The 27,454-nt window shown below is 38.7% G+C and overlaps 2 long non-coding RNA genes across 4 annotated transcripts in view; one reads left to right on the top strand and one right to left on the bottom strand.

Moving 5' to 3' along the window:
- Positions 1–27,454, top strand: part of LOC144289900 (uncharacterized) — a 48,257-nt gene that overhangs the window by 20,565 nt on the left and 238 nt on the right. Inside the window, exon 2 of one of the 2 annotated variants that reach the window (XR_013357849.1) lies at positions 23,268–23,348. This is a non-coding gene — a long non-coding RNA (uncharacterized LOC144289900). Of the gene's footprint in view, positions 1–23,267; positions 23,349–24,721; positions 26,922–27,454 lie in introns of those variants that run through there. The other variant, XR_013357850.1, reaches the window with a different exon arrangement.
- LOC144289898 (uncharacterized) lies at positions 759–26,578 on the bottom strand. 2 transcript variants are annotated; one of them, XR_013357848.1, is made up of 3 exons: positions 26,183–26,515; positions 8,430–8,660; positions 759–2,174 (listed from the first exon to the last, which is right to left on the bottom strand). It is a non-coding gene; the product is annotated as an uncharacterized LOC144289898 (long non-coding RNA). The 2 variants fall into 2 exon arrangements; XR_013357847.1 differs by lacking the exon at positions 759–2,174 and having other exon boundaries at positions 8,278–8,660; positions 26,183–26,578.

Genomic DNA, 27,454 nt, shown 5'->3' with positions numbered 1-27,454 from the left:
TCATTAGATGCAGAGAAAGCATTTGACAAAATACAGCATCCATTTCTGATCAAAACTCTTCAGAGTGTAGGGATAGAGGGAACATTCCTCAACATCTTAAAAGCCATCTACGAAAAGCCCACAGCAAATATCATTCTCAATGGGGAAGCACTGGGAGCCTTTCCCCTAAGATCAGGAACAAGACAGGGATGTCCACTCTCACCGCTGCTATTCAACATAGTACTGGAAGTCCTAGCCTCAGCAATCAGACAACAAAAAGACATTAAAGGCATTCAAATTGGCAAAGAAGAAGTCAAACTCTCCCTCTTCGCCGATGACATGATACTCTACATAGAAAACCCAAAAGTCTCCACCCCAAGATTGCTAGAACTCATACAGCAATTCGGTAGAGTGGCAGGATACAAAATCAATGCCCAGAAATCAGTGGCATTTCTATACACTAACAATGAGACTGAAGAAAGAGAAATTAAGGAGTCAATCCCATTTACAATTGCACCCAAAAGCATAAGATACCTAGGAATAAACCTAACCAAAGAGGTGAAGGATCTATACCCTCAAAACTATAGAACACTTCTGAAAGAAATTGAGGAAGACACAAAGAGATGGAAAAATATTCTATGCTCATGGATTGGCAGAATTAATATTGTGAAAATGTCAATGTTACCCAGGGCAATATACACATTTAATGCAATCCCTATCAAAATACCATGGACTTTCTTCAGAGAGTTAGAACAAATTATTTAAAGATTTGTGTGGAATCAGAAAAGACCCCGAATAGCCAGGGGAATTTTAAAAAAGAAAACCATATCTGGGGGCATCACAATGCCAGATTTCAGGTTGTACTACAAAGCTGTGGTCATCAAGACAGTGTGGTACTGGCACAAAAACAGACACATAGATCAATGGAACAGAATAGAGAACCCAGAAGTGGACCCTGAACTTTATGGTCAACTAATATTCGATAAAGGAGGAAAGACTATCCACTGGAAAAAAGACAGTCTCTTCAATAAATGGTGCTGGGAAAATTGGACATACACATGCAGAAGAATGAAACTAGACCACTCTCTTTCACCATACACATAGAAGGTTTTCCTATGTGACTTAAGCTGTCCCTTCCAAAAGACCTTCAATAAAGACTCATAGAAGTTTTCCCCAACATTTTATGATGACATTTTTTCAAATGTACAGAAAAATCTAAAGAATGTTAGAGTGAAAACCCATATACCTACTGCCTGGTTTCAACTGTTAACATTTTGTTATAAGAAACAAAATGTCTCTTTGTCTCTCAGTCAATCCATCCCTGTACCCATCCATCAGTATTTCATTTCTTCATTCATTTCAAACCTCCAACTTTGTTCTTCTTTTTCAAGATTTCTTTGGATATTCTAGGTCCTTTCACTTCTGGATACATTTTAGACTCAGCTTTTCAATTTCTACAAAATAGGGCTGCTGAGAGTATAACTGAAATTATGACCTATAGATCAATGTGGGAAGAATTCACATGCTAATAATATTGAATCATCCAATGTGTTGAGCATGGTATGGTTATCTTTAAATTCTCTCAGAATATTGCATGGTTTTCAGTATAGAGATCTTACAAGAAGCCTTCCTTCTACCCTCTTAAGTTCTGTGCTGGACCTAAAAATTAAACTGACATAAGAAAGATTAATAGGACAAAAATACACATTTTATTTCATAGTCTTCAGAAGGAAAATGAAGACCTGAGCAAACCATTAGAACCAAAGCTTGTATACCTTTTGTAAACAAAACCACTAAATTGTGGGGAGGTAATAAACAAAGGAGCTTGGTCAAGGGGCAGTAAATTGTGGGAGAGTGACTAGAGAATATTTGGAGAGAAGCTACTAGAAGATAAGGTTATCTTAGTTAGGTTTTTATTCTGGGTCTATCCCAGTGCCTGGTGATAAGCATATTTTCTTCTTGCCACAGGGAAGTCTCACTGGAAAATTTGTAACCTGTTTTTATTTATTATTTATTTTTTATTTTTAAAAAGATTTTATTTATTTATTCATGAGAGACAAAGACATAGACAGAAGGAGAAGCAGGCCCCATGCAGGGAGCCCCACGTGGGACTGGGACTCGATCCCAGCTCTTCAGGATCACACCCTGAGCAAAGGCAGATGCTCAACCGCTGAGCCCTCCAGGCATCCCGTAACCTGTTTTTAGATACGAAAGGGGAGGTCAGAGAACCCTTCCCACATCTATTGTTTCTCAAACACATTCAGCTCAAAATAGTCAATACACTAAAGTGGCATATTTTGGGGTGGTTTGTTCTGAACTTTCATAAACAAGTATGTTCTGTAGAGACAATTTCACTTTATCCCTTTCAATCTATGCCTTTTATTTTCTTTTTCCCTGCCTTATTGCACTGGCTAGGACTCCTGGTACATTGGTGAATAGATGTGAGAAGAGGCATCCTTATTTTGTTCACAATCTTAGTATTCTATAGTTTACCATTAAGAATGATCTTAATCATTGGGGTGCATGTTTACAGCAGCACTATCAACAATAGCCCAATTATGGAAAAAGCCCAAATGTCTGTTGACTGATGAATGGATAAAGAAGATCTGTATCTGTATCTATCTCTTATAACATAATATATAAGAATATTACTTGACAATCAAAAAGAATGAAATCTTGCCATTTGCAATACCATGGATAGAACTAGAATGTATGTGCTAATCTAAATAAGTCAGTCAGAAAGGGCAGCCCAGGTGGCTCAGCGGTCTAGCGCTGCCTTCAGCCCAGGGTGTGATCCTGGAGACCTAGGATGAGTCCCTCGTCCGGCTCCTTGTATGGAGTGTGCTTCTCCCTCTGCCTGTGTCTCTGCCTCTCTCTCTCCCTCTCATGAATAAATAAATAAAGTCTTTTAAAAAAAGATTAAAAAAATAAGTCAGAGAAAGACAAATATCAAATAATTTCACTCATATGTGGAATTTAAGAAACAAAGCGTATCACCATAGGGAAAGGGAAGGAAAATTAAAATAAAAACAGAGGGGGAGGCAAATCATAAGAGACTCTTAAATATAGAGAACAAACTGAGTGTTGCTGGAGAGGAGGAAGGTAGGGGTTGGGCCAAGTGAGTAATGGGCATTAAGGAGGGTAGTTGTTGGGATGAGCACTGGATGTTGTATGTGGGTGATGAATCACTGGATTCCACTCCGGAAACCAGTGCTGCACTGTATGTTAACTAACTTGAAGTTAATTTTTTTAAAAAAGAAAGAAAGATAGGAAAAAAGAAGTAAAGAAAAAAGCAAAGGAAAAAAATATTAAAAAGTAGTCCACAGAAAAATAAGTAAATGATTAAGAAACTTAAAAAAAATGATCTTAGCTGTAGGTTTTTCAAAGATACACTTTATTAGAGAAAGTGGGCTTCTATTCCCAGTTTTCTGAGTTATTAAAAACATCACGAATTGGATTTTGTCAAGTGCTTTTTCTACATACGTTGAAATGATTATACGGATTTTCTCTCTTATTATCTTAATATTGTGAATTACATTGATCAATTTTTGTGTGTTAAGACAACCTTGCGTTTTGAGACAAACCACCTTTGATCATGATATATTATTCTTTTATATATTTTCATACTCAAATATTTCATACAATTCACAAGTCTATTATAAAAAGAGATTTTAAAATAGAGCAAGCAAACCTAGCTGTGCATCTCTTAAAATAGGGTCAGGAGGCCATAAAAGAGGAGGGATTTTTACCTTCTTGTCAGAGGAACCAATGAACTTCTTGCCAGCAAGCTCTCAACCCTGCACCTAACTTGCTCATCACCATAACACAAATCTTTGGCATTCTGTTGAGTTGGCTTCTTTTGAATTCTTTACTTGGAAAAGAGCCAATGCAATTTGATGTGATTCAATCCCTCATTTGCATATTAACCCAACCAATCCCAATTAACTGAGTTTCTTTTTTTTTTTTTTTTAAGATCTTATTTATTTATTCATGAGAGACACACGGAGAGAGGCAGAGACATAGGCAGAGGGAGGAGCAGTCTCTTTGCGAGGACCCCAATGGGGGACTTAATCGCAGGACCCTGGGACCAGTACTGGAGTCAAAGACAGATGTTCAACCACTGAGCCACCCAGGTGCTTTCCAATTAACTGAATTCCAATCCCTGTTTTGCATAGAGGACTTTTTACCTCTGTAACTCTACTTCCTCTGTTTTTCTTGGAGCATGGATCAGGTTTCTACTTGAGTTCCTGTCTCCTGAATTGCAGTTCTAATGGCCCATATAATGCCTATGTGCTTAAATTTTCAGTGAATTCTCTTTTGGTTGCTGCTACTCTTTAGCTTCTGAGGGCAGATTTTTCTGTTTTTATAAATAAATAAAAGGATCAGTTGCAAAGTTTTAAACCTTGCCAAATTCACTGAGAAAGGTTTTAGTTTTTATTTTTTAGACTTTATTTACTTATTCATGAGAAACATAGAGAGAGAGAGAGAGAGGCAGAGACATAAGCAGAGAGAGAAGTAGACTCCATGCAGGGAACCTGATGTGGGACTAGATCCCTGGACTCGATCCCGGGACTCCAGGGTCACGCCCTGGGCCAAAGACAGGTGCTCAACCGCTGAGCCACCTAGGCATCCCGAGAAAGGTTTTTAAAAATGCTCTCTTGGAGTATTTAAAGTTGGAATTTGAGTGGGAGGGACTGTGAGGGTGTGTGATATAATAACAAATAAATAATTGACTTTAGTCCCAAGTATTTGGTATACAGCTCCTTTGGAATCCGAGGAGTGACAATGATGTAGGAAAGATGTTAGGATTTGAAGTTGATGGCCAAGAAAAAATTATTGAGATGTCTTTGGTGCAAAAAGGTGGTTTTATGAAAGCATGGGTATGGGACCTGTGGGCAGAAAAGAGCTGCACTGGGGTCATGAGTGATGTGGGAAACAAAGGCAGAAGAAACATTATTAAATTTCCTTACTACTTACAGCTCATTGACAAGTCCTTGCAACATGCAGTGACATTGCTCTAGGGACTCACCTGCCTCCATGTTGACACTTTGCTAAAGGCAAAAGGCAATCCTAGCCTGACTCCACCCCATCATGTAGGCCTACTTTAACATATAAAAATTCCTTTAGAAATTTCCTTTATCTCTAAATACCCCAAGATACATGTTGGCAATCGTCCCCCAAGCGTATGAGCCACCGATATACATCTGAAGGGTCTCATGACTCAGGTTTTATTAGACGTAATAAATTATCTTTTCCCAAAAACAGCTAGTCCCCTCGAGGTCCTGGAAACCTTGCTTCCAAAATTCCTTAGAGCCTTACCCTATCCTTAACTACCTCCAACTTGAAAGTATATAATGGACCACTCTTCATGACCCCAGTGCAGCTCTTTCTTGATCGTGGGCTTAGAGCCCTATAGTATCTTTCCTACCTCAATGAGGAATGTCCGATTATATATTTTCAAGTTGGAAGGGGGTTAGGGAGAGTATAAATCTCTAAGGAATTTTGGAAGCAAGGTTTCCAGGACCTTGAGGGGGCTAGCTGCTGTTAGGAAATGGTCATTTATTACCATTATATTATAAAACCTAAGTTATGAGCCCCTTCAGATGTGTATCAGTTGGTCATATGCTTGGGGGATGACTGACAACATATATCTTACAGGGTAGAGATAAAAGAAGTTTCCAAAGGAATTTTTAATGTTAAAGTAGACTTACCTACAGGATCCTGGGGGTCAGGCTAAGATTGCCTCTTACCCTTAGAAAAGTATCAGCATTGAGGCAGCTATGTCCTAGAGGAATATCATTCTGTCTGTTTCAAGGACTTGTCAGTGGGCTGTAGGTAGCAAAGAAATTTAATTTTTCTTTTGCTTTTGTTTACCACATCAACAAGAGAATTTTTTGTATGCTATCAAGATGATTGGTGGCTGGGGGCTCCTAGATCATGTCAGGATGAGGGCTGGTCATCACTCCAGAAAGACCAGGCATGGTGAGAGGATGGAGCCCCATTTCCCTGACTTCTAGAAATAGTTCTTAATCACTGATGGCCAATGATAGTCAATGATTTTTTAAAAATTTTATTATTTAATTATTCAAATAATTAACATATAATGTATTATTGGTTTCAGAGGTGGAGGTCAGTGATTCCTCAGTCTTATATAACACCCAGTGCTCATTACATCATATGCCCTCCTCAATGCCCATCACCCGGTTACCCCATCCCTCCATTCCCCACCCCACCCTAGCCACCCTAAGTTTGTTTTTTTTTGTGTTTTTTTTTTAAAGATTATTTATTTTATTTATTCATGAGAGACACAGAGAGAGAGGCAGAGACACAGGCAGAGGGAGAAGCAGGCCTCCTGCAAGGAGCCCGACACAGGATTTGATCCCGGGTCTCCAGGATCACGCCCTGGGCTGAAGGCAGCGCTAAACCACTGAGCCACCCAGGCATCCCCTCAGTTTGTTTTTTATGATTAAGAGTCTCTTGTGTTTTGTCTCCCTCTCTGATTTTGTCTTGTTTTATTTTTTCCTCTCTTCTCCCTATGTTCCTCTGTTTTGTTTCTTAAAGTCTGCATATGAATGACATCGTAGGATAATTGTCTTTCTCTAATTGCTTGTTTTGCTTAGCATAATCCCCTTTAGTTCTGTCCACGTCATTGCAAATGGCAAGATTTCATTTTTTGATGGCTCAGTAGTATTCCATTGCGCATCTTCTTTATCCATTCATCTGTCGATAGAGATCTGGGATCTTTCCATAGCTTGGCTATTGCGGACATTGCTGCTATAAACATTGGGGTGCAGATGGCCCTTCAGATCACTACCGTTGCGTCTTTGGGGTAAATATCCAGTGATTAATTAATCAGTTGTGTCTGTGTAACAGAATCTCCATAAAACTCCCTAAAAATGGGGTTCAGAGAACCTCTGGATTGATGAACAGTCTGCATGCCTCAACTCCATGGGATAGGAGCATCTGTCCTCCAGACCCTTCTAGATCTGGTCATATGCACCCCTTCACTGGACTGTTCATTTATAATATATTATAAAGGCTGTATCCTTTTAAATATCCTTTATAATAAACTGGTGATAGTAAGCAAAGTATTTCCTGATTTCTGTAAGATGTTCTGGTAAGTTATTGAGCCTGAGGAGAGATGGTGGGAACCCCTGAATGTATTGCCAGGTGGTTGCAAGTGATAACCTGGTACTGGCACCTAAAGTGGGGACAGCCTTGTGAGACTGAACCGTTTACCTGTGGGATCTGACACTACCCCAGGTAGATAGTGTGAGAATTGAATTGGATCATAGAACACTTTGCTGGTTTTAGGGAGTTGGAGAAGCGGCATTGAAAAGATACTATGCATTTGGTATCAAAAGTGCTGTGTGTAACTACAGTCTGGAGATGACAAAGGGTCTTGGGTTCTTCCTACCTTTCCTCTCATTTTAATTCTTGTCCCTCCCCCCACCTCACCCCCAGACTCTAACCTTTTCGCCATGACTGTGTTTGTTCTATTTTTACCAGGGTCTAGACCTCAGCAAGTTGCTATAACCATGCAAGAAACTCTTGAGGTCATCCAGTTTGATCCCACGTAGAAATTCCCCTTCTAGCTTCTTTATAAGTCAGTTGCTCTCAGCTTTACCTTCCTTCCTTGGAATGTTAGCAAGGCCCCAGCTATTACCCATGTCAGGGTCATTTGCACTTAGTATGTGTTACTGAGGGCCGTGCAAAGTTTTCCAGTGCCAAAGGAATGAGCTAGAAAGAGATGGAAATCCAAGTACTGATGGGAAATATTTGGGAGGGAAGCAGAGAAGTCTTTCAAAGCTTCACTAATATGAGACTAAATAGGCTGTTTCTTAGCTTGCTGATCCTGCTGATATCCACCCTGGCCAGTCACAGGGCTACTTTCTTTAACTGCCTTAGCCATTCCAGTCTTTGACTGTATTGGGGCCTCTTCTGGGCCTAAAACAAGTGTCATTTCTGTGGGAGAAATGTTTTAGGCAGAACAGGGTTGACTGGCACTTCTCTGCCTTATTTAGGTCATAAAGATTTTAAAAGGAGATAAGGCTACACTTGTTATCAGCAATGGAGGAAACACACAGGAGCTTTTAGATTAGATTTGGTACCCCAGCCCCACATCCCAATTTCTATAACTTTCTGGAAATAGTCACCAAAAATACAGATTTTTCTCAGGTTCCTGCTCGGGTGCTCCCCTTGTATCTCCCACTAGGTGTCACTACACTACACGACAATGAAAGGAAATGACAGGCTTCCAGACTTTAGAGAAATGATTGCCTTTAGGTTAGCAGCAAAGTGGGCATAATTCGTTTATTTAATAAACTGTATCTTTAAGATATGGAAATCACATAAAATCAGGCCAAAGAGTGAGTTACTTCATTCACTCACTCTCTTAAAATGTGATCAGTCCCGGAAACCCAAGCAGAGAGGAGTTTACAGTCACTTACTGTATCTGTACAAAACCCAGCTGGATTAAATCAGCTGATGACCCTGTGCGGCTGAGTGGATCTCACCCCTCAGGATATTAAGTCTCTTTGTTGAGAGGTTGGATTACTGCTAGATCTTTTTATCACTAGAGCTTGAGCTCTTGCGGCTGCTGAGGATTAGACACGATCCTTCTCCATCCACAGTTCTTTTACATCCTTCCTCCTCCCAGCACCTCCTTTGTGGTCACTCTTCTGTGAAGGCAAAGATAAGATGCCAGAGATAAGGGAGGAGTGAACATGGCAGCCTCCACAGCATCTCATTTCCAACACCCCAGTTGCCAAGCTGTCCTGCTGGTAGTATAAAAGATCCTTCCTATTCCCTGAACATCCAACCTCTGCAGGCCAGGCCTGTGAATATCAGCTTGATCTCAAATCTAATTTAGGATATCGGGATGCTTGGTGGAAAGCAAAACACAACTAATTCTATGTATCTCACGGGATGAGTGATAAACACTTGTGAATGTATCTAAATCTAATGAAGCTTAGCTCTGCTAGGCTGACCCCTTCTGTCTCCAAGACAGAACTCCCTGGGTACCACCATCTTACTTCCTATGGATGATAATTCAGCATTCAGGAGTCAAAAGCTGGTAGGTCAGTGACTACTCTGTGTTCTATTCTTTGACAAGGACAAAATGCCACCGACATCTGGCCTTCCTTTTGGCGCAAGGTTTAAAGTGTCATTTCAGCTAGGTCATCTGAGATTGCTGTGAAAATGTCCTGGAAGTTTGCAAGCTCTCAGAAAGGGTATTGAAATTCAGCCACCACTATTAGCATCAAGCAGCATTTATAAGGTAACTGTCTGCGTCTAATGTGGGGCCACAGGGGTCTTAAATGTGTTTTACACTAAACAGAACATCTCTTCCTCTGCACTTCTAAATGAAATCTCAGGCAGAACCAGAGTCGCCATATACAGTTGTGCACAACTCTAGGGGGTGCTGTTTATATTGTTGTCTGCACAACTGATCAATGGGAAATACCCTTTTGATGAAAATAAAAATTTGAAATCATGAGCTATGATTGAAAGTTGCCTTTTATCAGCATCAGCATCTCAGGTCATGCAGATAAGTAGTTGAAATTTTAAGGACATTTTAATCAGACAGATCCAGACACTCATAAATAAGAATAACAGAAATCACATATTTTGAAATTCGAGTGATCTCTGTAGAGGGGAAGAAGAGAATACCTATCAAATACACATAGTGGGGATCCCTGGGTGGCGCAGCGGTTTGGCGCCTGCCTTTGGCCCAGGGCGCGATCCTGGAGACCCGGGATCGAGTCCCACGTCAGGCTCCCGGTGCATGGAGCCTGCTTCTCCCTCTGCCTGTGTCTCTGTGCCTCTCTCTCTCTCTCTGTGACTATCATAAATAAATAAAAATTAAAAAAAAAAATACACATAGTGTTTAACCCAGCAATTCCACTTCTAGAATGTTATTAGATGTACTATCAAACATGAAAAATGATCTATTGACAGTTATTCATTGCTGTGTTATTGGTAACAGCAAAAGGATGAAAACAACCTAAATATCCAATAGAGGATGAATCACACATAGAGTAATTGGCAGCCCTCACAAAGGAATGAGGAAGCTCTGTATATGGAGTGGTCTCTAGTACAGGGTCTCAGGAGAAGAGTAAGGTGCAAAAATGGGTGAATAATATGTTACCTCAAATATCTGTGTGTGTGTGTGTGTGCGTGTGTGTGTGTGTGTGTATTTAACTGCCTGTATAGATGTGAGAAACTTCTGGAAAGATACTTAAGAAACTAATAGCACTGTTTTCTCCAGGGCAAGATGCTGACTGCATGGGCAGAGATAGAGGGCACTTACTGCATATCTTTTGTACCTTCTGAATTTTGAACTACATGAACGTATTACCTAATCTAATAACAACAACAATAATATTAGTATTTATAATGGCCAGATTTCCCTCGTACCCACCCCCATCCCTTCCCCACAAGCTGTGTGATAGTCAATGAAGCAATCTAATATACAATATTCTCACAGAGTGGCCAGCCCATTGATGATTCATTTGGGTGACACAGCTTCACAACTAATAGGACAGTATAATTTAGTGCCGGGGTTAAATTCTGCCTCTGTTACTTATTAGTTGTGTGACCTAAGGTGGATCTACTTAGCCTCTCTGTGCCTTAGTTCCCTGTTTGATACATGATGATAAATCCTACTTTGAAGGGTTATTGAGAGGAATTGATGAGTTAGGGTCTTTTAAGTGTTCAAAGAAATGTTTCAAAAGAACAAAAGAGAACAAAGAAGCCCACTGTGCCTGGCATTAGTTGTGACATGCTTGGATGTGGTGATATGATTGGTAAGTCAGAGAATATAAGTGTAGCCCTTGACACCTAGTAGTTACTTAACAAACATTCATTCCCTCCTCACTCACACTTAATTGGGCTGCCAGGGACTTTATAGACTCTCTCTGAGCAGACTGAGTAGTAATTTTCTATTGGACATATTTGTGATCTCTTCATTTTAGTCTGCAGATGGACCCTTTGAGCTGTCTTAGACTGGGTCAGATGCTTTTAAAATGGAGAAACTGTTTCGCTCTATTATTTTCATGTCAGTTTCTTAGGTCTATCTAAGCAAACGTGTGTGTGTGTGTGTGTGTGTGTGTGTGTGTGTGTTCTTTTTGTCCAAGATTTATATGGATTAAGTTGTTGCAGTGGAAATGTGCCAGGCTCTGAAATGGAAAATCTTTAGGCATAAATTGAAAGAAAGGTATAAGTAAAAGAAAGGTACAAGGCAATTATATGAATAATTCTTAGGAAAATGAAAACAAAACCAAAAATAAATAGTCAATTTTTTAGAATGTTAGGGGTCATGCCAAATACTTTACAAGCTTTATCCTTAACCCCTTTGAGTTAGCCACTATGATGAGTCCCACTGTACACTTGAGGAAACTGAGGCAACTTATTCAAGGGTACAAGGAAGTAACTGGCAGACATAGGATTTAAATCTAAGTCCAGATATTTTCAGGTTCCAGGTGTTCTATATATATTCCTTTTCCTCACAGCCAAATTATCACAAAGTGAAATACATAAACCTTAAACAGAAATTGCTATTTGATCTTTGGGTGCAGTTTTCTTTCTTTCTTTTTTTTTTAAGTTATTTATTTAAGAGAAAGTGAGAAGCATGGAGGGATAGAGGGAGAGAATCTCAAGCAGGCTACCTCTGAGTGTGGAGCCCAACACTAGGCTCCATCTTATGACCCTGAGATCATGACCTGAGCTGAAATCAAGAGCCAGACCCTTAACCAACTAAGCCACTTAGCTGCCCCTGAGTTTTATAAGTAAGGAAGGGACTATCATATATGTATTGTTTTTTTTTTTTTTTTTTAAATAACTCTTAACATTTACCCTGTGAGTTAGGAATTGTGCTCATCATTCACGTAAGGAAACCAACACTCAGAAGAGGTCGGATAATGTGTCCATGGTTGCACAGCAAGCAGAGAATAAGGCATTTAAAGCAAAGTCTGTCTACTTCCATAGCCCTCAGATGTAGAGTTCTAAGAACTTCAAATCATCTTTAGTCTTGTCTCATTTTTTCTCACCCTCCCTCCCTTGCTGAGGCACAAGTTCAAAGAATGTTTTATGCAAGGTCCCTGAAACTGGTCTCACAGAGTTCTGTTTCTCCTTGTCTTACGCCTCTGTGACTCAAAGTAGAAAACAAACCTTGACGTTGAGATAAGTCTCTTTCTTGCTCTATCTAGATTCTGTCTCCTATTTCAATCTGATAGAATATTTCTCTTTAGGTTGTATGTTGGTGACATGGTTCTTAACGCAATAGTTTCTGCAGTTCTTTATAGTCTGCATTGTCAGTGCCTTAAATTAGGCGGAATTCAGAATTCCTCAGATTAGGAGTATCCAGTGGGGTTGGTTTGGATTCCCCATGACACAGCTTTTTACAGCCAGATTCTCCCTGTCTAAGCTCACAGAACCTGAGGGCACTGACGAGTGGCAAGAGAGACACTCTGAGGCACTTTGGCACAGAGGATGCTCTGGGGGAGAAGTCTCTGAAAGGATGGAGGGAGACTGGAATGGTGGCTGGAGCTCTGGGCTCTGGAGTGAGCTTCACCATTCTGGGACCCCATAGCTGTAGAAGGCGGTTGGATCAGGTGGTCAGTAAAGTAGGTATGAAGCCAGGAATCTGGATTTGGCTTCTCACAAGAAGGGGGAAAGATTCTTCCTAATAACCGGGTGCTTGCATGTGCCGAATATGCTAAGCACAGTTCAGGGACAATTGACATAATCCTCATTACAGCTCTATGAGAGAAGTTTTGCTAGTACCTTTATTTCACAGATGAAAAACCTGAGACGCCAAGAGTTTCAGTCATTTAACTCAATGTCCCACAGACAAAAAGAGGCAGAGTGAGGATTCACATTCCAGCCAGCTGGCACCAAGATTTGCACCTTACCTAACTTAGCTCTGGGGCCCTGAAGCTAATAGAATTACCTCTCATTCTACTGTCTGGAGAGAGCCTATTCCTTGTGCAAATGCATTCACATGTATACAGTAGACAAAATTGGATCCTACTATGTGTGCTGTTTGTAATCATTCTTTCTCCTAACAGTATGCTCAAAAGTTTATCTCCATCTTGAAAAAAAAATCCCTGACTCCCCTTCTGTGGGGTTCTTCTTGTACAAGTAGGTAGACTGAGAAATGGAATGCTGACAAGGGCACAAGGATAGTGTGGGGCTCATGATAATGATATGGACCAGGGCCTTTCAATGACCCCCAAGCAGCCAGATCCTATTCAGCAAAGGGAGGAAAAAAGAATTTTCTTGGCTTTGTTTTGTAGCTTCCATTAGCTTAACTGTCATCAAGAACAATGCTGAGTCAGGGCCTGAATTATCTTTTTCTCTGCTTAGGTTCTTGCCTTTGGCTTGCTGCCATTCTCTGCATGCTACAAGGGATGAAGGCAGGTCTCCACCTCATCCATCTCTCAAGAAAGCTGATAGGTTTTATATATAATTTAATGGGGAGCAACATAACATATGAGTTAGAGGGATGCATTCCAGTCCTCGTTCCAACCACTGTCGAGCTGTGTGTCCTTGAGCACCTCATTTAATTCAAAGCCTTGATTTCTTCATGCATTCAGTACAGATCCTGAGACTGCCTCCCTCTATGGCCATTGTCAGGGTGGGTTGAAATAGGCATAGAGGATGCTCGGCACAGTGCCAATACACCAGCCCCACGCTTGACGAGGAAGATTCCGCTTCTGTGCCCTTCAGGGCCACCTGGGATCATGTTGCTGTTCCCAAGCCACTTAGTAAGGATCACTCTGTCCAGATAAACTTCACCACACAGGTCCTGGGGAATTCTGGGTCTTGTGACCTATAGGCTCCCTGGGGACAAGCACGTTGCTCTTCCATTCTCAAATGTTCTAAATTATCTAGGAGAGACCTGTCCTCCTCTTTACCAGGAATTTGGCCAGAATGACAAGATATAGGTCCCCTTTGCAAGTGATGCATCAGTTTTTTTCCTGCCCCTCACCCCTTTTCCAGCTTGCTCCAGGCCTGGGGAATTTTGATCCAGCCTGGAGCAGGGGAGGGAAAGTGCTGTTGGACAGGATAAGCCATTTCTTACCATACATTCTTACAAATCTTTTGACTAATTTAAGGAGACTCTTGAAACTCAAAAGATCCCTATATTTGTCATGTTCTACTATTTCAAAATGGTTCCCTGACAGAGTAGCAGGGCTTTATTTTATGGAGAATGTTAAGCAACTCACTACTTTGGGTTGCCTGGCTAATAGCTGTACAGATTGGCTTTAGAATTTTCGTGTGAGTGCCACCGTTAGGAGGTTGTGAACTCCTCAATCTTTGGCACCCAGCATAGTGTCTGGTATACAGTAGGCACTTCATACATGCCTGTTAAATGACAGCCTATCTAAACCAAGAGATATACTGCTCCTGCTTGGTAAATGTAACTTTTAAGGTCCTCAATGGTAGTTTTTGTGTGCAAAAGAGATTATTTATAAGTAACATTGATTTTTTAAAATCTTTGATATATCAAAGTTAGAATTTTAAAAATACCTTGTATTTCTTAGGCTTTTACATTTATATTACAAATCTTATTATTTTGCTTATAAGCCCAGAAAGTCACTTTTAAAGGGCCTTTGATTAATGTTTGGTCCTATTTACAAACTCCTTTTAAACTGCTTTTATACATTTAATTTATTCAGTTTCCTTTTAAGTACTGTAACTGTCTGACTTAACAAAATCTTCTTGAATACTTATATAACTTATAAATCTAATACATTAAAATTCTAAATATGGTAAGCCTTCAGTTCTATTAAATTATTCAGTTCCATAATACTATGGATTTGAACTTTAAATCACAAGCCTTACTATGATTTGAACTTAAAATCACAAGCCTAAATCAAGTACACATTTAAAATTAGAATCACAAGGATGACCTCTTGCTTCATTAGGCCAAATTCTCTTAAACATTATACATACATAAAAGGCCCCAAACTCATGGACCTCTTAACCTGAAAATATTAATGCTATACATTTGAGATTCTTAAATATTTCTATAGTTATTTAAAAATAATCCCAGAGTTAAAAGATGGTGAGTCACCAAGACAGTAACCATGCCATCCTGAACAACTTACCTTGTCTTTTATTTTTCTCCTCTGTATATCTGTTCCCCCAACCAACCTGACTACATTTCAGTGAAGACTTTGCTATCAAGTGCCTTATTGACCTTCACAAAAGCTATTTCCTTTTTACTGTGTCTGTTCTCTTTATATATAAAAAATAGAGTTAGCTTAGATGATCTCTAGGGTCTTAATCATAAAATACTGGAATTTGTATTTTTCTGTTTATTAACAAGTATGGTTTTCCATTTAGGCTAATAAGAATGCACAAAACTACTAAAAATTGGAGTATATACTACCCATGAAAAGCCCCCATCACAGAAAATGCTCTGTGAGCATTTTGTAATATGTAATATGTAATTACATATTACATATAATATGTAAACATATTATATTATGTTTACAGTCTGCTCCTGCTCAATGACACCCATTCAGATGCATGTACCCTAATGATTTTTGACCTCAGAGCGTAGTCAAGAAGTCACATCAGAAAACATCTAGGAAGAATTTTGAAACCAGGAGGATCCACTTGTAATGTATTTGTTCCAGTTTATCTTGCACATCATGTCCCTGGTAGATGGGTCATGTCATTGCTATGACTTCTGAGAACTAGACTGAATGACCATCGTCATGCCTGCCATTTGATGCCTGGTTTTTCCATCAGCATACTGAATAATAAATGAATGGGAGGCAGTATGCATAACAGTAGAGCTTAGGGGTGTGATTTAGACCTCTTTTGTTTAAATCTAAGATCCACTCCTTAAAATCATGTGACTTTGAGGACTAATTTTATACAAACAAATTTGATAACTTGAATGAAATGGACAAATTCCTAGATAGATACAAACTAATTGACTGAAGAAGAAATGTTTAAAAACTAAATGGACTTTCAATAAGGAAATAAATTTGATGAGTAATTAAAAATCTTTGCACAAAAAAAGTCCTGGGCCAGATGGTTTCACTGGTGAATTTTATTAAATTTTACTATTTGCAGAAAAAATAATCCCAGTATTGCACAAACTCTTCCAGAAAATAGAGGACAATGAAACCTTTGCAACTCACTCTATGAGACCAATATCACACAGATGTTATGGCTAGAAAAAGACATAATAAGAAAGGAAAACTAAAACCAATACTGCCCATAAATACAGATGTGAAAATCCTCAACAAAAAATTAGCCAAATCCAACAATATACGAAAAAGATTATGCACCATAAGCAAGTAGGATTTATCCCAAGAATGCAAGGTTGGTTTAACACCTAAAAATCAACTAAGGTAATACACCAAAAACCACATGATCATCTTAGTAGACATAGAAAAAGCTTTTGCCAATATTCAATACCCATTTTTGATAAAAAAAAAAACCAACTCCTAGCAAACTTGGAATATAAGGGAACTTCTTCAATCTGGCAAAGGGCATCTATGAAAAATCTACATTGAAAAAACACATTTAATGGTGAAAGAATGCTTTCCTCCTAACATGAGGACCAAAGCAATAATATCTGTTGTCATCTTTTTTATTCAACATCATATTATTATTCAACATTATATTGGAGGTTCTAGCCAGTGAAATCAGATAAGAGAAAGAAATAAAAGGTATGCAGATTAGAAAGGAAAAAGCAAAATTGTTTTTATTGATGAATGATATGACCTTGTATTTAGGATATTCTAAATAATCTGTACATACACCACACACACACACACACACACATATGCACACACTCTTAGCACTAATAGACAAGTATAGCAGGATTGCTGGACACAAATCAATATACAGAAATCAAATGTATTTGTGTATATAAACAAGCAATGAGTAATACAAAAATGAAATTAAGAATATAATTCCATTCACAATAGTATAAAAATAGTAAAATGCTTAGGAATAAATTTTTATTTTTTTTTATTTTTTATTTTTTTATTTTTTTTAATTTTTATTTATTTATGATAGTCACAGAGAGAGAAAGAGAGAGAGGCAGAGACATAGGCAGAGGGAGAAGCAGGCTCCATGCACCGGAAGCCCGATGTGGGATTCGATCCCAGGTCTCCAGGATCGCGCCCTGGGCCAAAGGCAGGCGCCAAACCGCTGCGCCACCCAGGGATCCCCTGAATAAATTTTTAAAAAGGAATTCACCCCGATGTTTCTAGCAGCAATGGCCACGATAGCCAAACTGTGGAAGGAGCCTCGGTGTCCAACGAAAGATGAATGGATAAAGAAGATGTGGTTTATGTATACAATGGAATATTACTCAGCTATTAGAAATGACAAATACCCACCATTTGCTTCAACGTGGATGGAACTGGAGGGTATTATGCTGAGTGAAGTAAGTCAGTCGGAGAAGGACAAACATTATATGTTCTCATTCATTTGGGGAATATAAATAATAGTGAAAGGGAAAATAAGGGAAGGGAGAAGAAATGTGTGGGAAATATCAGAAAGGGAGACAGAACGTAAAGACTGCTAACTCTGGGAAACGAACTAGGGGTGGTAGAAGGGGAGGAGGGCGGGGGGTGGGAGTGAATGGGTGACGGGCACTGGGTGTTATTCTGTATGTTAGTAAATTGAACACCAATAAAAAAAAAAAAAAAAAAAAAAAAAAAAAAAGGAATTCAAGAGTTGTATGCCGAAAATAACAAAACTTTGCTGAAGAAAATTAAAGAAGACTTAAGTAAATGGAGAGGCATTTCATGTCCACGGATTGGAAGGCACATTATTGTTAAGATGTCAGTTATCTCTAAATTGACCTGTAGATACAGTGCAGTTCTTGTAAAAATCCCAGCATATCTTTTTGGGGCAAAATTGACAAAGGGATCCTAAACTTTATATGGAAATACTTAGACTAGCCAAAGCAATTTTGAATAAGGATGAAATTGGAGGATTTTCATTTCCCGATTTGAAAACTTACCATTTAGCTGCAGTTATCAATATACTGTGCTATTATCACAAGGATAAATATATAAAACAAAGGAATAGAATTGAGAGTCCAGAAATTAATCTTTGTATCTATAGTCAATTGATTTTTTTAAAAAACAAATGCCAAGGTAATTTACTGAGGAATGGATAATATATTAACAAAAGGTGCTAGGATGAGTAGATATCCATATGCAAGAGATAAGCTTAGACTCTCACCTCATACCATACACAAAAATTAACTTAAAATTTATCATAGACTTAAATGTAAGAGATAAAACAATAAAACTCTTAGAAAAAAACATTCAAGAGGATCATTGAGACTATGAATTAGACAAAGATTTCTTAGGTACAATACAAAGAAAGCATAATTAGTAAAAGGAAAAATTGATAATTTCGATTTCATCAAAATTCAAAATTTTTGCCCTTCAAAAGATACCATTATGAAAATCAAAAGACAGTAATTAGACTGGGAGAGAATATTGGCAAAACACATATCCAATCAAGGACTTGTATTAAAAGTTTATAAACATAAAAGCTCAATTAAATTGTAGGATAAATAACCAAATCAAAAAAGAAAGGGCAAAAGATGTAAGTGGGCATTACACACACACACACACACACACACACACACACAAATGAATGGCTAAGGGGATCCCTGGGTGGCTCAGCGGTTTAGCGCCTGCCTTTGGCCCAGGGCGCGGTCCTGGAATCCTGGGATCGGGTCCCGCGTCGGGCTCCTGGCATGGAGCCTGCTTCTCCCTCCTGTGTCTCTGCCTCTCCCTCTCTCTCTCTATGTCTATCATGAATAAATAAATAAATCTTTAAAAAAAAAACAAATGAATGGGTAAGAAGTATATGAAAGGATACTCAACATGATTAGTCATTAGGGAAATGCAAATAAAAACCACAGTGAGATCCCATTTCACCCTCATTAGAACAGCTGTAAGAAAGAAGACAGACAGTAACACATATTGATGAAGATGTGGAGAAACAGGAACTCTCTCATACACTACTGATGGAAATGTAAAATAGTACAGTCACTTTGAAAACATTTTGACAGTTTCAAAAAGATAAACATAAAACCACTATAGAATATGCAACTCCACTCTTTGGTAGAGAGAAAGGAAAAGGAAAATGAAAACATAAGTCCACATAAAGACTTTTGCACAAATGTTCATAACTGCATTATTTATAATAGCCCTAAACTGGAGCAACCAAAACATCCATCAGCTGGAAAGTGGGTAGACAAAGAAAACCAAAAATGAAAAACACGGATAAACATACACACGCACACAGTGGAATACTGTTCAGCAATAAAAACAAATGAACTACTGACATATGCCAATTGTGAGTGAACCTCAAAAACATTATGCCAAGTGAAAGAAGCCAGACACCGGAGACCACATATGGTATGATTTCATTTATATGAAATGCTCAGAAATACAGAAACAGAAAGTAGATTAGTGGTTGCCTGTGGTTCGGGATATAAACAAGGATTAACTACAAATGGGCAGGAGGGATCTTATTGGGAGGACGAAAATGTTCTGGAATACTATGAAGATGGTTGTACCACTTTGTAAAGTTAGCTAAAAATTATTGAATTGTACACTTGAATGGAGAGAATTTTATATGTGAAATATAGCTCAATAAAGTTGTAAGAAAAAGGATGTGACTTTGGGCAGGAGAATAACTTCTCTATGATTTTTAGCTTTCCATCTGTAAAATGAAAACAATGAGAGTACTGACCTTGTAGATCATTGGACAGATCTAGTGAGAAAATATAAATGTAATGTTTAAAGTTAGAGTGCCTGGCATATAGTAAACACTCATTTAAAAAAATAAACACTCATTTAAATATCAGTTTCTTTGATTATTTTGAAACATCAGAACAGGGGTCTGAAAGACTAAGAGGTTTGTTTCTTTATAGATGATACTGGTATATTAAAAACCACTTGAAAAGACATGCAGGAACCTTAAATGCCTATTACTAAGTGAAAGAAGCCAATCTGCAAAGACTACATACTGTATAATTCCAACCACATGACATTCTGGAAAAGGCAAACTATAGAAAGATCAGTGGTTGCTGGGGGATGGGGTAGAGAAAAGGGGGATGAATCAGTGGACCACAGAGGATTTTTTGGGGGGGACAGTGAAAACTCTCTCTATGATATAATGATGGATATGTGTCCTACATCTGTCCAAACCTATGGAATGTACAACACCAAGAGTGAACCATAATGTGAACTATGGGTTTTGGGTGAATATGATGTCAGTGCAGGTTCATCAGTTGTAACAACTGTACCACTCTGCTGGGGATGTGGATGGTAGGGAGGCTGTGCATCTGTATGTAGGGCAAAGGTATGTGGGACTTTTATACTTTCTTCTCAGTTTTGCTGTGAGCCTAAACCTATTCTTAAAGAGTAAAGTTTTTTACTTTAAACTTACCCCCCAAATCCCACCTATCTTTTTTTCTGACACTAAACTCTCAATCTGTATTACAGAAACACTGGTAGGAGAGAAACGAATACTTATGGAAACATAAAATTTGGCTTCCCAGATCAAATTGGCAAAACGTTCAGTTTCAGGAATAATGACACCAGAAAGTTTCATCATTTACTTAAAACAACCCCCCAAATCCCACCTATCTTTTTTTCTGACACTAAACTCTCAATCTGTATTACAGAAACACTGGTAGGAGAGAAACGAATACTTATGGAAACATAAAATTTGGCTTCCCAGATCAAATTGGCAAAACGTTCAGTTTCAGGAATAATGACACCAGAAAGTTTCATCATTTCCTTTTTTTCTCTTTTTTAAGATTTTATTTATTTACTCATGAGAGACACAGAGAGAGAGAGAGGCAGAGACATAGGTAGAGGGACAAGCAGAGTCCATGCAGGGAGTCCGATGTGGGCCTCGATCCTCGGTCACCAGGATCACGCCCTGGGCTGAAGGTGGCGCTGAACCGCTGAGCCACCTGGGCTGCCCAGTTTCATCATTTCTAATTTTCGTTGATGAAATTCCAACTTACGTAAAGTGAAAGATTTTGTTAGCTAAAGCAAACTTCAATCAAGACCCAGTAAATGAAAAAAAAAAAAAAAAAGACCCAGTAAATGTTTTTGTTTTTGTCTAAAACACTGAAGTATGCAAAACATTCATATGGTTCCTGAGCCCAAAACTACCCAATAAAGTAGTTCTAGAAATCTACCTTCTATCCTCACACCCATTTACTCTACTTTGTCTCCTTCTTCTCTCTTTAGGTAATCATTAAAAATTTTTTTTTGATTATTCCATTTCAATTATTTATTTTCACTTCAATTATGTCATTTTTTTGAAAATATAAGCAAACATATATATTTTATTTTTTTCCCTCCTCCTTTCTCACCCAAAGATACCATACTATAAATCTGTCCCTTACTCCTTTTGTCCTTCTTAACAAGATATCCTAATGATTATACTATGGGAGGAGACACGGCGCCCATTCCTTCGTCACTAACATAGTCCTCCATGGGATAGATGCACCATGGTTTATTTGGCCAGTTTCTTGGTTGTGATCATTTGGATTGTTTCCAGGCTTTTGCTATTATACATAATGCTGCAATGCATAGCCTTGAAGTTGCAGTAAATTTAAGGTGTAAACTACAAACATCCCTTGGCACCTGAATATGTTTGTCCTTTGGCAAGCCAAACCGGCTATAGCTTATATAACAGACCCAGTACTGTTTGTGAAGAAATTCCACTTGGGGTACGTATTGGTTTGAATCACTTTGAAATTATTCATTATTCTAAGCTCCTAAAATATTTTGGAAACGAATCGGTGATAGAAAATGCCATTTCTTATTAACCATCATAGGCAAATACTGAATTGTTTAATACCTACAACCAAATTGCCTGGCCATCTTTAATCAATATTTCTGGGAATTTCCATTTTATTGTACTAGTTATCAACTCTGTGAACCATTTTTTACTTGCTAAAGTGTGGAAATTTGGGGGTCTAGCAAAATTGATCAGGTCAAGTGTCAAGTATTTGGAGTTCGACAAAGTTTTAGATATATTTTGCCAAGAATTTCAAATATCTTGAGTCTTTTACAAATACTTATGTTTTTAACTTTTATTGATTTTTTTAAAAAATAAGCTATCTGTGATCCCTGGAGAAAAATTAGAAGTTCAGATGAGCAGAATGATAAGAAAACTACCTATAATCCCAACCCCCAGAAATAACCAATATTAGCATTTGGATATCTTTGTAGAATTTTTTTAGTAAGTGTAAACAGCCTCCCTCCCCTAACATACATGTATATGTAATTTCCTCATCTCTTATGCTCTATGTAGTTCAAGGAAATTTCAACTTTTCTATTTATTAGGTATTGTCTTTTAACTTTGCTGTTTGCTTTGCATGACATATAGATGTTTTTTCTGTTTTTCCATCAAAGTTAGCTATTTTTCTAATTGAATTTAAATTAAAAGAAAAACAAAGCCATTTTGCATTCCTTTCTACAGTGTTTACCTTAGAAACAGAAAATCAAGTTGTTGTTTTTTTTTCTTCTGGATAAAAGTCTGCAAGATTTGTTTCCATGGTGTTTCAAGTTCTTGAACTGCCCTCTGTGTGTTTGCCCAGGGCAGTTTACTGACTCCTAAAGAGACATAAGTGTATGATACAAGGTGGAGCCCTGTCCTTGGAGACACCAGTTATGCAGAAATGAAAGTCAAGCAGATGCTCCTTGATCATTATTCTGCTATTCAAAATATTTGTCGGGGAAAAAAATAAATCTTGCAAGCACTTCTGTGATCATGATAGCTTTATATCTTGTTCTGACTACTGACATTGCATATCTAAAACCTGAAAAATTTAGGGTGCCTGGGTGGCTCAGTTGGCTAAGCCAGACTGAGGTCATGATCCCAGAGTCCCAGGATCGAGCTCCACATCAGACTGGCAGTATGCCTCTCCCGCTGCCCTCACCCTGCTCATGCTCTCTCTCTCTCAAATAAATTTTTTTTTAAATCTGAAAAATTTAAATAACTGGATGTTTCGGCATCATGTATCAAAAATAATTTGTGATCAGGAACTGAATTTAAAAGTTTCTATGTGGATGTATTTTGACATTTTGTACTTTAGAGTTGTGTAACTGGGGTGAAGGTGGAGCATTGTTTCCTGCTTTGGGTCATTGAAATCAAAGGTCACACAAAAATAACTTAATATTGTGTTTTCTTTTCTTTTCTTTTCCTTTCTTTTCTCTTTTCTTTTCTTTCTTTCTTTTTTTTTTTTTTTTTTTTAGAGAGAGAGAAAGAAGGACAAAAGAAAGATAAAACTACTGGATTATTTATTCAACAGGTGAAAATAGAAAACTTCATTGAAAGTAAGTTAAAATTTTAAATATGCCTTTATGTCATGTTATAGTTAGGTAAGCAGGTGTTAAAACAGTGGTGGGATAAAAGTAGTCTGAAGTGGAGAACAGACAAGGAGAGAGGGAAGAAGAACCAAAAGGAGGAGGCAAAGGTGAAGAAGACAGATTAGAGGGGCAGAAGGTAGGGAGACATAGTCTAAACATCATGCCCCAAAGCAAGAGAGGAGCACCTGCAGAGCAGAAGACATTGGTTGTGAAAGTCAGTTTGAGGGCTATTGGGCAGTATCTATCAAAAATCTGCATTCCTGGGATCCCTGGGTGGCGCAGCGGTTTGGCGCCTGCCTTTGGCCCAGGGCATGATCCTGGAGACCCGGGATCGAGTCCCACGTCGGGCTCCCGGTGCATGGAGCCTGCTTCTCCCTCTGCCTATGTCTCTGCTTCTCTCTCTCTCTCTCTGTGACTATCATAAATAAATAAAAATAAAAAAATTAAAAAAATAAAATAAAATAAAAATCTGCATTCCTAATTCTTCGACCCAGCAGTAGTACTTCTGGGTATCTCTACTCCAGAAATACTCCTACAAGGTTGTTTATGGCAGCATATTTACCAAAGCAAAAAACTGTAACAGCAAAAAATGATACACAAAATGTGGCACAGTGGGGAAATGTTTAAATAGATACAAGACATTTATTCAGTGAAATTCTAGGCAGTCTTTAAAAAGAATAAGGAAGAGTTATGTATACTGATGTGGAAAGATAAGCACACTGATCAAGCAAAAACAGCGTGTCGCAGATCATGTTTCATGCGATTCCAATGTTGTAAAAACAAAAAGTGTGTGCATGAGTATACATTGAAACACAGTCTAGATGCTAAACTATTGATAGTTTTTGATAGGAAAGTTTGAATTTTGCAACGATATTTATCAGTCTCCAAGAAGATGAGAGTGAGAGAATAAGTCATGTGTCTGGATGTGTCAAGAAGAGATTTTGCTCGGATAGAGTTGTTCTCTGAGTTCCAGCAGGAGCCCAGAAAGATCCAGTTGAGGACTGAGCAAAATCTGCAGCTCTTTGTTTCCTTTCTCATGGACACCATAAAGCCCACTGGACAGACAGCCTAGGCCTATGTAATTCTGTTCTTGGATATTAACAGACTATTTTCACTACGATCGTGGGATTTGGGGGTGAGTCTCTGAAGGAAAGGAGATTTCCTCATCTATCATTAGAGGATAATAATAATCCTTGCCTTAAAGGATTATTTTGAGTGTTATATGTCGTAATATATTAAAAAATGCCTAGCTCAGTGCCTGGGACATGGTCAGGGTTCTTAAATGGAAGCCACTGCTGCTATTAATATTTTAGAAAGATTCAGGATCAAATCCCCATTTTTCTAAGCCTATGTTTTCTTTATTTATGCTTCCCACCTTGTAGCATTCGAAAGCAATTTGATAAATGGAATTGGAAGTAGACAAAATTACCTAAGATTTTATGCTAAGCCATCACAGCTTATGTTCTATGTCTGTATGAAGAAGAATCTTTTGTTCATTTTGGCTTGTCTCTTACCACGGCCCAATTACTTATCTGATAATTTGTATTAGTCATTAAGGCCCCCAAAAGTATCTGTTCCTTTCCTCAGCATAGACTTCTAATTTTAAAATGTCTTATAGGATTTTGAACATTTTTATTATTTTTAAATGAAACAACTTTTGACACATTAAATTTATTCTGAGAGATGACATTAGGCCATGTTCTTGTGTCTGCTCTCTTGGGTAGAATTAATGCACTTCCACCTTCTTAAAATGTTTTATAATAGCTTCATAATTACAAGAGATGCTTTTTTTAATGCATTGCCCTCCCAAAACGGAGTAACTCTGACTTGCAGTTTTTATGATTTTCCTGGTTCCCTAATGCTTCAACTTCACCAGCATGTAGGAAAAGAAGGTCAAATCACACAAGCAGCCAATTCAGCTGTAGAAGTTAGGAAAGCCAGGCAGCATTTATACATGGCTATTCTGTATCATAGGAAGGAGGCTGTTGTGTTTCTGGTAGGATTTATTTAATAATTTCATTTAATAATGGAGAAGACTATGTACTTGGAAAGAAATTGCCCTTCAGTGAAGAAATGTAAATAGTACATTTGTACTTTTGAAACAATTTGTCTTCAACAAAGGACCAAGGATTCCCTTAAGTGTAACAATTATCCAGTACGTTTCTCCAGTGTTGTAAACATCAGATGCACTATCATTGGTTCAATGCCTAACAGGTGCTGGTTCTCGCCCACTCAAATCCTACTCCCACCTACTCCTTACCCCACACCCCTGCATCCTCGCCCCCCTGCCACACATCCATGATGGGCATCACTAAACATTTAATAACTGTCTTCTCACTTAGCTGAGCGTGATCTCAGAATCCCTTTAAATATGGGAGCTCCTGGGAGCTTCTTACAGTCAACTGATACAGAGTAGGAAACCAGTCAAACTTCCAAAATTTATCAAATACTGACAACATCTCTAGCCAGTTGAGGCAGTTCAGCCGCCAAAGCAGTTAGTTCACTAAAAAAAATTAAAATAAAAAAAATAGCCAAATTATTTTGGGCACAATGTAAATAAATACAGTTTTTTTTTTTAATAAATACAGTTAATTTGGGGCAAAGACATTTACTTTTCAAACCAGTGTTTCAATACAACGTTGGTAAAGCTTAACAACTAACTCTATCATTAAATACAATGTACGAGTAGCATTACATGAAGTAAAGTTAATTGTGAAACAGTTCATGTTTAGGCAGTATCTTATCAGCAAGTGTGAATGTGTCCAAAACTTGTCTTGCTTTGAAACAGATTTCTCACTGACCTTCGATCACTGCTGTTCTCTCTGGGTATAGGATAGTTGTTCTTTTCCGCCCCATGAAAATTCATCACCATGTCCCAGCATTGTGGCAGATGGGAGATCTGTGGCCCGGCATCATTTTTGGAGATCTTCCCCGTCTATTCACTACTGCTGAGTAGTTTTACAATGTAGGTTCATTTAGTATGAAAGGGGAAATAAATCTGACCCTCATGCCACATACCAATGAGGGCATAAAAATACTTTAGACCCATCTCTAGCAGCGTGGTGTACGGTACACACTGGATTGCTAGTTTGTGCAAGCACAGCCTGGATGTTCCTGTTAATGACTATCTTGAGAATGTCAAGATCCTGTCCTCCCACTATATTCCCATCAAGCAGAATGTGCAGAGGAACGTGCTGTTCACTGTTCAAGGTCAGGGGCTCTGGGGAGGTGGAGTGTCTCCTTTGTAACAGTGTCCGGATGGCAGACCTTGCTCTCCTTGGAATGCTGGCTGTGCAAGGAGGGGAAAGGCTACAGATAGTTGCTAGGCTAGTTGCTATGATAATAAAAACTTGCTGCACTTACATCCCAGCAACGGATGCTTTGTCCATTCAGCTGCTCCTGGATTCCCTGTACAGGAGTAAGTTCCCTCAACAGACCTGTGTCTCCATCACTGTCTCTGGGTCTTTTCTTTGGCCTTACCAGACTGTCATCCACCTAGGCTTAAGAGCCTGCTGGGGTGTAGCTGCACAAATGGTCAAGGTAAATGGCACTTGGGAGCTATGGAATGTGTTTTGTTCTTTTCTTCTAACACTGTTGACTTTGTCCTAGAGTTTACAACTGGCAATCTCCTAGACTGCTCACCACTGAGGATTCAGAATCCCAGCTGTCCCCCTTTTGCTATGCCCTCTCAGTTTCCTTTGATAGGGACAGAAACAGAGGTGGGGAGGCCAGGGGTGCAACCATTCCCGTCTCTAAGACTTTAGATGATAGGGAAAAGACATGAACAGGAACGATATGAAATAAACACATGAAATGAAGAGAGATGATATTCAAAAGAAGAGTTCCATTTTTAGATTCTTATTTCTTTACCGACCACCAAGGCCTGTCCCTGTCCCCATGTGTCCCCACCCTAGGGCGTAGTCACTTTAGTCTTAGCTCCTGCCTATACCTCTGATTGACCTCTGTGTGAATGTGCATGGCCTGCCTATTCATGAACTTGAGACCTGCTGCAGGTGTAGATGTGGCCCAGCAGATCTGGGTGGCAGATGGGAGATCCATGGCCCGGCAGATCT

Source organism: Canis aureus, chromosome 19 (assembly GCF_053574225.1).
Source record: "Canis aureus isolate CA01 chromosome 19, VMU_Caureus_v.1.0, whole genome shotgun sequence".
NCBI lineage: Eukaryota > Metazoa > Chordata > Mammalia > Carnivora > Canidae > Canis > Canis aureus.
Note: the sequence above shows the minus strand (reverse complement) of the source record. Positions and strands in the feature narration are given on the sequence as shown.